Source organism: Sus scrofa, chromosome 9 (genome assembly GCF_000003025.6).
Source record: "Sus scrofa isolate TJ Tabasco breed Duroc chromosome 9, Sscrofa11.1, whole genome shotgun sequence".
Taxonomy (NCBI): domain Eukaryota; kingdom Metazoa; phylum Chordata; class Mammalia; order Artiodactyla; family Suidae; genus Sus; species Sus scrofa.
Genome location: NC_010451.4, coordinates 130,729,499 through 130,737,925, shown reverse-complemented (window position 1 = coordinate 130,737,925; position 8,427 = coordinate 130,729,499).

Here is an 8,427-nt window from a genome sequence, read left to right as displayed (position 1 = left end):
TGAATATAGCTTAAATTATAATTTAAGCATGCTCACAATTTGAAGGGTTTTTTGTTTTTGTGTTTTTTAGGGCTGCACCTGCGGCACATGGAGGTTCCCAGGCTAGGGGTCTAATCGGAGCTGTAGCCGCCGGCCTTCGCCAGAGCCACAGCAATGCAGGATCCGAGCCGTGTCTGCGACCTACACCACAGACCACGGCAACGCCCATGGCAACGCCGGATTCTCAACCCACTGAGGGAGGCCAGGGATCGAACCTGCAACTTCACGGTTCCTAGTCGGATTCATTAACCACTGCGCCACGAAGGGAACTCCTGAAGATTTTAACTACTGCAAAACTAAACCCCAAAAATCATCTCCTCACTATAAGGTGTGCTTCTACTTTAAAACTCATCCATTGAATTTCCCTCTTGATATCAAAAATAAGTGCCTTCTGTCACCTCTCATTCCCAAAGTCCTTTCCCATCTTTTAAGAAAAACATGCTTGGTGAGGCGCAATTTTGAGTGCAAGTCCTGGATCTGCTGTTAAAAATCAGGTGACGCCAAACAAGTTTTTTAATCTCCTTGAGACTCATTCTTCTCATCCATAAAATGGGACTAATACTAGTACCCACCTCATAGGTTATTGGGAGAATTACCTATGTACATATCATTAGGAATAGTGCTTGGACACATAGGAAGTGCTCAATACATGTTATTCTTACTCTCTTTTCCTCTGACACACTGTGCCCAGCAGGCCTTTGGCATTCAGGGCAGACAGCCTTGTGCTTTTGGCTGATTTTTCTTATAGGATGTCCCTTGGCCAGAGGGCTGTCTTATCTACCTCTGTGCACAGCGCAGGCCCTCACTTTGTGCCTGGTAATTAGAGTGGGTCATGTTGGTCATAACAAACCACAGCCTCCAGCTACAATTCTGCATCCATCTCATCTTCTCCCGGAGTTGAGTTCTTACCTAGGGCGGCAGGTGCAATTGCTGAGTGCTCCCCTTCTCTGCTGTGGGGTGCTTGGTGCCCAGTTTTGAGGGATGAGAGCCTTTTATTCTCCTCTAGGTTAGGGAGTCCCTCCTGCTCCCTGTGGCTGAGGTGGGGGGGCTGGTCTAGAAGGAGGGGTGGCACTAAAGCTTGTTTTGTTTCCACTTAGGATTGGAGAGACTCTGTATTCTATATAAAGACCTGCTTGGCAGAGAAGAAGCTGGCTCTAGAACTTTGGCTTCTAGAACCTTAGCCAGATCAAGACAGTGTGGCGAGTTCCCGCTGTGGCACAGTGGGTTAAGAACCTGACTGCATTGACTCGGGTTGCTGCAGAGATGTGGGTTCGAGCCATGGCCGGCACAGGGGGTTAAAGGAGCCGGTGTTGCCACAGCAGAGGCATAGGTCTCAGTTACGGCTCGGATTCAGTCCCTGGCCTGGGAATTTCCATATGTCATGGGTGCAGCCATAAAATTAAAAAAAAAAAAAAAAAGAGGTGTGCTGGGCATGACCACGTGGGTTGACAAGTCAGGTTGTAGATGTTTGTTTCTCGCGTTGTTATTATTTATATATTTCCTGACTTCTTCATCTCTAAGAGTCGGATCTTTCTTCAGTCTCTCTGTCTTACACTAACGTGGCAAAAGGCCTTGCTAGCTGTGTGTGATCATTCCATATGCATCGACTGACTGTCTGACAGATTGGCTCTGGGGTCGCGACCAAGCTGGATCTTGAGCAGATCTTTAAAGAATCTGTGATCCAGCTCTTTGGATTCCATTAGAAAGACCCTGGTGAAGCTGTTCGCAGATCACTCCGGGGTCAATAAAATCACACTGTGCAAATGAGAGTCTTGGAAGTGGAGAGTGACTTGGGATGGAAAGAGCTTCTAGTTCATTTGGGAAGCCTTCCGGGTTTGGGGCGGTGTTGGGGTGGGGGGAGCGGGTGAAGCCGTAATTAAAACGGATGCTGTTTGACAAAGTGAGAGGAGGGTGTGGTTTTTAGGCCATAACCACCCCCCCTTTCCTGATTCAGGTCCTCACTTGAGTCACTCCAGAGTTCCCCTGCCAGCCCTGGGAACGTTCCCGTGTGTGATATCTCTCGGGAAGCCTGCTGAGTTTCCTGGAAAACATCATCCAGAGAGTCAGTCCTCCCCTCCTCCTCCCTCCCGTATCTTTCTTAGAAACCCTACCTGTTTGCAGCTGGGAAATGAATGGATTAGAGGTTGAGGATTAAGCAATAACCAAATACTAGTTTTGGGTGCCCTGGTTATTTTCTTGTCAGCGTTCCTTACGGCCATCTACCCTCTGGGCCAGGACACAGTCAAACACATGTGAGTCCAGCCCAGGGCAAGGAAGGCTGGGGGGCTCTTGGGCGATCTGATGTCTTGCTCAGCTGGCAGAGGAGGCTGGCGCAGCCAGTGCACTCAAGTCCTCATCTTCCTCTTTCCCTCTTGGGACTTTGAGAAGGACTCTAAGCCGTGTGTCTCTGATTCATTTGCTATGGACTCATCAAGCTGGTGTTTGGCAGGAGTCCTTGGATGTCTTGGAAAGGCTCTGGGGTTTGGTGTCATTTGGGTTTTGTCATGCGTTTCCTTTGAAATAGGAAGTCTGCTTTTGCCAAGAAGAAAGCACTAGATTTGAGATTGGCTCAGAGCACAAGAAGAAATTAAGATTCTGTCCCTTGCATTTCCCTGTTTTAAACTGTGCAATACAAACAAATATTAGTAATATCTAACCTTTAATTTTCTCAGTTGGGTCCTATTATTATTCCCATTTTACAAATGATAAAACTGAACCCAAAGAAGTCAAGTAAATTGCCCAGTCCATCTAGCTAGCCTTATACATCTAGCTAGCCTTATACATCTGCATGGTGTCAAGGGCCCATAGTACTTTGGGAGTCTTACAAAAATGTTGCTTTGTTTTTTTTTTTAAATCAGAAAAAAGGAGTTCTGTTGTGGTACAGTGGAAACAAATCCGACTAGGAACCACGAGGTTGCAGATTTGATCCCTGGCCTTGCTCAGTGGGTTAAGGATCCGGCGTTGCCATGAGCTGTGGTGTAGTTTGCAGATGCTGCTTAGATCCAGCACGGCTGTGGCTGTGATGTAAGCCTGCGGCTACAGCTCCAATTTGACCCCTAGCCTGGGAACCTCCATATGCAGTGGGTACAGCCTTAAAAAGCCAAAAAAAAAAAAAGAAAAAGAAAAAAAATGAATTTTTAAGTCTCTAAGAAAATGTCTTAATATATGATATTAATATATTTGGCTTTATACCAACAGGGCTATAAAATTTTAATTATTTTAGAAGAGGGCATTTTAGGTACCAGGCAAAGCTAGAGCAGACCAGGGGAAGTTATTCGGAGCCACTGCCCTCACACAGGCTGACCACTAAGTATGAAGTGACACAGACACCGCTTTACCTCCTCCCTGGGGGAGCCAGGTCCGGATTCTAACCCAGAGCAGCCTGTGCTTGACATAGTGCTACAGGGTTTGGACTAAGTAGGTCCTAAGAGGCTTCGTAGAGCTCAGAGTTGAGGAGGAAGAGGGTTCAACATGAAAGGAGAAAGACAAGAAACAAGAAAGTAGAGGCAGTTTGAGGAACAAGGAATTCTGGTATGGGAGAGATGGAGGCAGCCGATATAGAGGTTATGTCGATAATTGGTTAAAACTGTTCCAAAGTGACGTTTGAATTTTTTTTCTTATACATGTAACATCAAGGACCCACATTTAACTATGAAATCCTGTCAGTAATATTTAAGACCAAAATTTTACTTAAACTCACAATGTTTTTTTTTTTTTTTTTTGTCCATGCCTATGGCATGAGGAAGTTTCCAGGCCAGGGACTGAACCCATGCCACAGAAGTGACCCCAGCCACAGCAATAACAGCACCAGATCCTAACCCCCTGAGCCACTGGGGAACTTCTCACAAAGCTTATCTTATATAATAGAAAGGTAAATAGGATTTTGATTTTTTTTGATTGGTTCTTCCCTGTTAGGTTGTAATGAATATTCATTCTTTAGCAGTTAGTGGCCATCAACAATTAGCAAATTGTCCAAAAGGTCATAAGAAACTATCTCACTTCCTTCTTTTCTTTTCTTTTTTTTTTTTTCCGCATCAAAATGAAATAGTAAACATTGCAGCACAGTTTCCCATGGAGCAGACTGGTAATTTACAAACAGGGCTCCCCAGAGCTAAGGCTAGGTAAGGATGCCTCAGGAGAAAGGGGACCACCAGGGTCTCGGGCTTGGTGTCCTTCTCCCTCCTTTAACCTGAGCAAGATGTATGTGTGAATACACACACACACACACACACACACACACACATGAAATTATAATTTTAGATATATATAATTATAATTATATATATAATTATATATGTAATTTTATTTTTCATTGCACTTCATTTTATTTTACCTCACAGGTACTGTGTTTTTTACAAATTGGAGGTTTGTGGCAACCCTGCATCAAGCAAGTCTATTGGCACCATTTTTCCAATAACATATACTCACTTCATGTCTCTGTGTCAAATTCTGCTAATTCTCACAGAATTTCAAGATTTTGTGTTATTATAATGTCTGCTATAGTGACTCCACCGGTGCTGAATAGAAACTTGGAGCCAGCGTTTTGAGTAAAGGAGAAAAAAAAAATAGCTTTTATTGTTTTGCCAGGCAGAGGAGACCACAGCAGGCTAATGCCTTAAAAAGATTGTGCCCTCCCTTGGGGAAGAAGTGCAGGGAGTTTTAGAGTCTAAAAGGAGAAAAACAGGGTTTCAGATAAGAATCAGGATTGGGGCAAACATGCATTCTTCTTTCTTAGGGGGAATCTTAATGATGGAAGCTGGCGCCAGGAGATCTCACGTGATCCTGGGGTGGTCCCAGGGTTACTGCCTGGAATAACCATTCTTGTGAAAAGGGAATATGGATCAGAGATTAGAACAAACCAGGAAAGTTCCTGAAAAACATCGTGTGCTTGTAATCTTCAAACCACAGGCAACTGTGCTCAGGGTGCCTAATCTTTAGGTGACTGTGTTTAGGATGCCATCAAACTAGAGAGAAGCACAAGGAAGGCTCCATGCAGTTCCATTTTAAAGTATTCGTTTCTAAAAGAAGCATAAGACGTATGACTTTTCTCTTAGGTGTGTAAGATGCCTACATCCTTATGTGTTTCCCTTGAGAGGGAGCCAGGGTCCTGCCCCAAGACTGGACTATTGTTTCTTGGCTCTTCCTCCCTGGTCTCTGCATGCCCTCCCTTCCCTGATCCGCAACTGTCTGAATCTGCCCCTTGGAACTCAGGGAAGGCCATGCAGACTGAATGAAGCCCATTTCCTAAAAACAAGAAAGCCTTTGTGCCCAGAAGCCCCACAGGGCCCTGCTCTATTTTAATGGTGTTGACTCTGTGTCAGACACTCTTCCAACCACTTTGTATGTCTTAACTACACTGATTCTCACAACAGCACTTCAAGGTAGGTACTTTTATGACATCATGTGACAGATCAAGAAACAGAGGCACAGGGAGATTCCATTGTGGCTCAGCTGGTTAAGAACTCAACATAGTGTCTGTGAGGATATGGGTTCGATCCCTGGCCTTGCTCAGTGGGTTAAGGATCCAGCATTGCTGCAAGCCATGCCATAGGTGGCAGATGTAGCTCAGATCCCATGCTGCTGTGGCTGTGGTGTAGGCCGGCAGCTGCAACTCTGATTCGACCCCTAGCCTGGGAACCTCTATATGTCACAGGTGCAGCCCTAAAAAGCAAAAACAAAAACAAAAGAAAGAGAGACACAGAAAGCTTAATTCACTTTCCCAAGGGCATACACATGATGACAGTGCTGAGATTTGAATCCAGTTTGGCTCTGTGCTCTCAATGACTCGCCATGCAGCCCCTCAGCCTGCAGCTCATCACAGCCGCTGGCCGGGGGGTGGGAAGTGAGTTATGCTCTCTGTCCCTGAGGCTGCAGTCCCCACTGTTCCCTCAAGTGGCCCTCTCAGCCTCCTTCTTGTCTGTCCTGTTTGGTGGTACCTTGCCCTCTGTCCTGCCATTCATTGGTGATGCAGATTCCAAGGACAACCCAAGGTTTGGAGGCAGGAGGGAGCGCCCAGCAGGCCTTCCTCACAGTGGACAGCCTCATGGTTGGGCGACAGGTCCATACTCTTGGCAGCAGTCATTCCTATGACAGATGCCATTGAGAGCAGATGCTGCTCCAGGCATTTCATAGTCATTATCTCACTTACTCCTCAAAGCAACTGAGTGGGCAGGTGTTTCTGTCTCGCTGTCCAGGGGAAATTAAGGCCTAGGGAGGTAAGTAACTCCCTAGAGGACACAGCTAATCCTCCTCTGCTTCCCCCGCCCCCAGGCCACAGCACCTCTGCTCTCTCCATGGTCACGACCTTGTGCCCTGGTGCCCCCTAAACCCATTTGCACAGAAGTTCCTTCATCAGTTCTCGGGATCTTTCTTTGCTTCTCTTCCTGCCTCAGACTGTCAGTTCCTCAAAAACCAGTTGTTACCAGTTCTCTTTATGTTCTCTCCTCTCCAACATCAAGGCCCCATGTGCAGCCTTTCATAGGTGGACCCTAGCGAGAAGCTCTGGCTGCATGGCCGTGCCTGCCTTAGCAGCTGACACTGCAGATACAAGTGCACAAAGGAGGAAACAGCCAAAATTCGAGTTCCCTGATCCTCCATCACTGCAAAGAGCTCTTATTGCATGGATAGACCTAAAATGTGTATCTGCCTAGACCTTTCAGAAAAATGCCTACCCGTGAGTGTCCAAGACCCAGCCACGTAAATCATGATGCAAATGAGGTGGTAGCCACAGGGCTGGTTGCCAGTCTGCAGAGCCAATTGCATCCACTTAGACCCAGAGAGACCAGAAAACTGGCAGCAAAACCCCGCTCCTCCAAGCTCATCCCTGCCCTGATGACTCAGAGAGAAACCACGCAGCAGTTAGCTTGGCAGCCTTTCAAAGCTTCTACTTAGCTTCCCTGTGTGTCCTCCTGCATCCCACCCCACCTAGCGCAGGCAGAGGGAGGTGATGACAGGCACGCCATTACCCGCTGTCCTTGCAGGGCAGCAACAGTGACTGCCCAGCCTGAAAACTGGACAGCCACATGGAAAAGAATGAAATTAGAACACTCCCTAACACCATACACAAAAATAAACTCCAAATGGATTAAAGACCTAGATATAAGACCAGACACTATAAAACTCTTAGAGGAAAACATAGGCCAAACACTCTCTGACATAAACGACAGCAGCATCTTCTCAGATCCACCTCTTAGAGTGTTGACAACAAAAACAAAAATAAACACATGGGACCTAATCAAACTTCAAAGTTTCTGCACAGCAAAGGAAACCCTAAACAACACGAAAAGACAACCCACAGAATGGGAGGAAATCTTTGCAAGTGAATCCACTGACAAGGGATTAATCTCCAAAATTTATAAACACCTTCTGCAGCTCCATACCAAAAAAACAAATAACCCCATCCAAAAATGGGCAGAAGATCTAAACAGACAGATCTCCAAAGAAGACACACAGATGGCCGAGAAACACGTGAAAAGATGTTCAACATCACTCATCATTAGAGAAATGCAAATCAAAACCATGATGAGGTACCACCTTACACCAGCCAGACTGGCCATCATCCAAAAGTCTACAAACAATAAGTGCTGGAGAGGGTGTGGAGAAAAAGGAACACTAGTACACTGTTGGTGGGATTGTAAATGGGTGCAACCACTGTGGAAAACAGTATGGAGATTCCTCAGAAAATTAAGCATAGAACTACCATTTGATCCAGCAATCCCACTCCTGGGCATCTATCCAGAGAAAACCATGACTCGCAAAGACACATGTACTCCAATGTTCACTGCAGCACTATTTGCAATAGCCGAGACATGGAAACAACATAAATGTCCATCGACAGAGCAGCGGATCAAGAAGATGGGGTACATATACACAATGGAATATTGCTCAGCCCTTAAAAGGAACAAAATACTGGCATTTTTAGCAACATGGATGGACTTGGAAATTATCATGCTAAGTGAAGTCAGCCATACAATGAGACACCAACATCAAATGCTTTCACTGACATGTGGAATCTGAAAAAAGGACAGACTGAACTTCTTTGCAGAACAGATGCTGACTCATAGACATTGAAAAACTTATGGTCTCCAGAGGAGACAGTTTGGGGGTGGGGGGATGTGCCTGGGCTGTGGGATGGGAATCCTGTGAAATCAGATTGTTATGATCATTATACAGCTACAGATGTGATAAATTCATTTGAGTAATAAAAAAATTTAAAAAAAAAACAAAACAAAACAGTGACTGCCCAGCCTGGCTCAGGAAAGCACATTCACCCAACCCTGAGTAACAGGGGCACAAGAAGGACACGAGTGCAAGCCTGGCATAGGTTCTGGGAAAGAATCGTTTAACTGAACAGTGCACAGACTTTGTGACAGTGCAGTGGGGGGACCT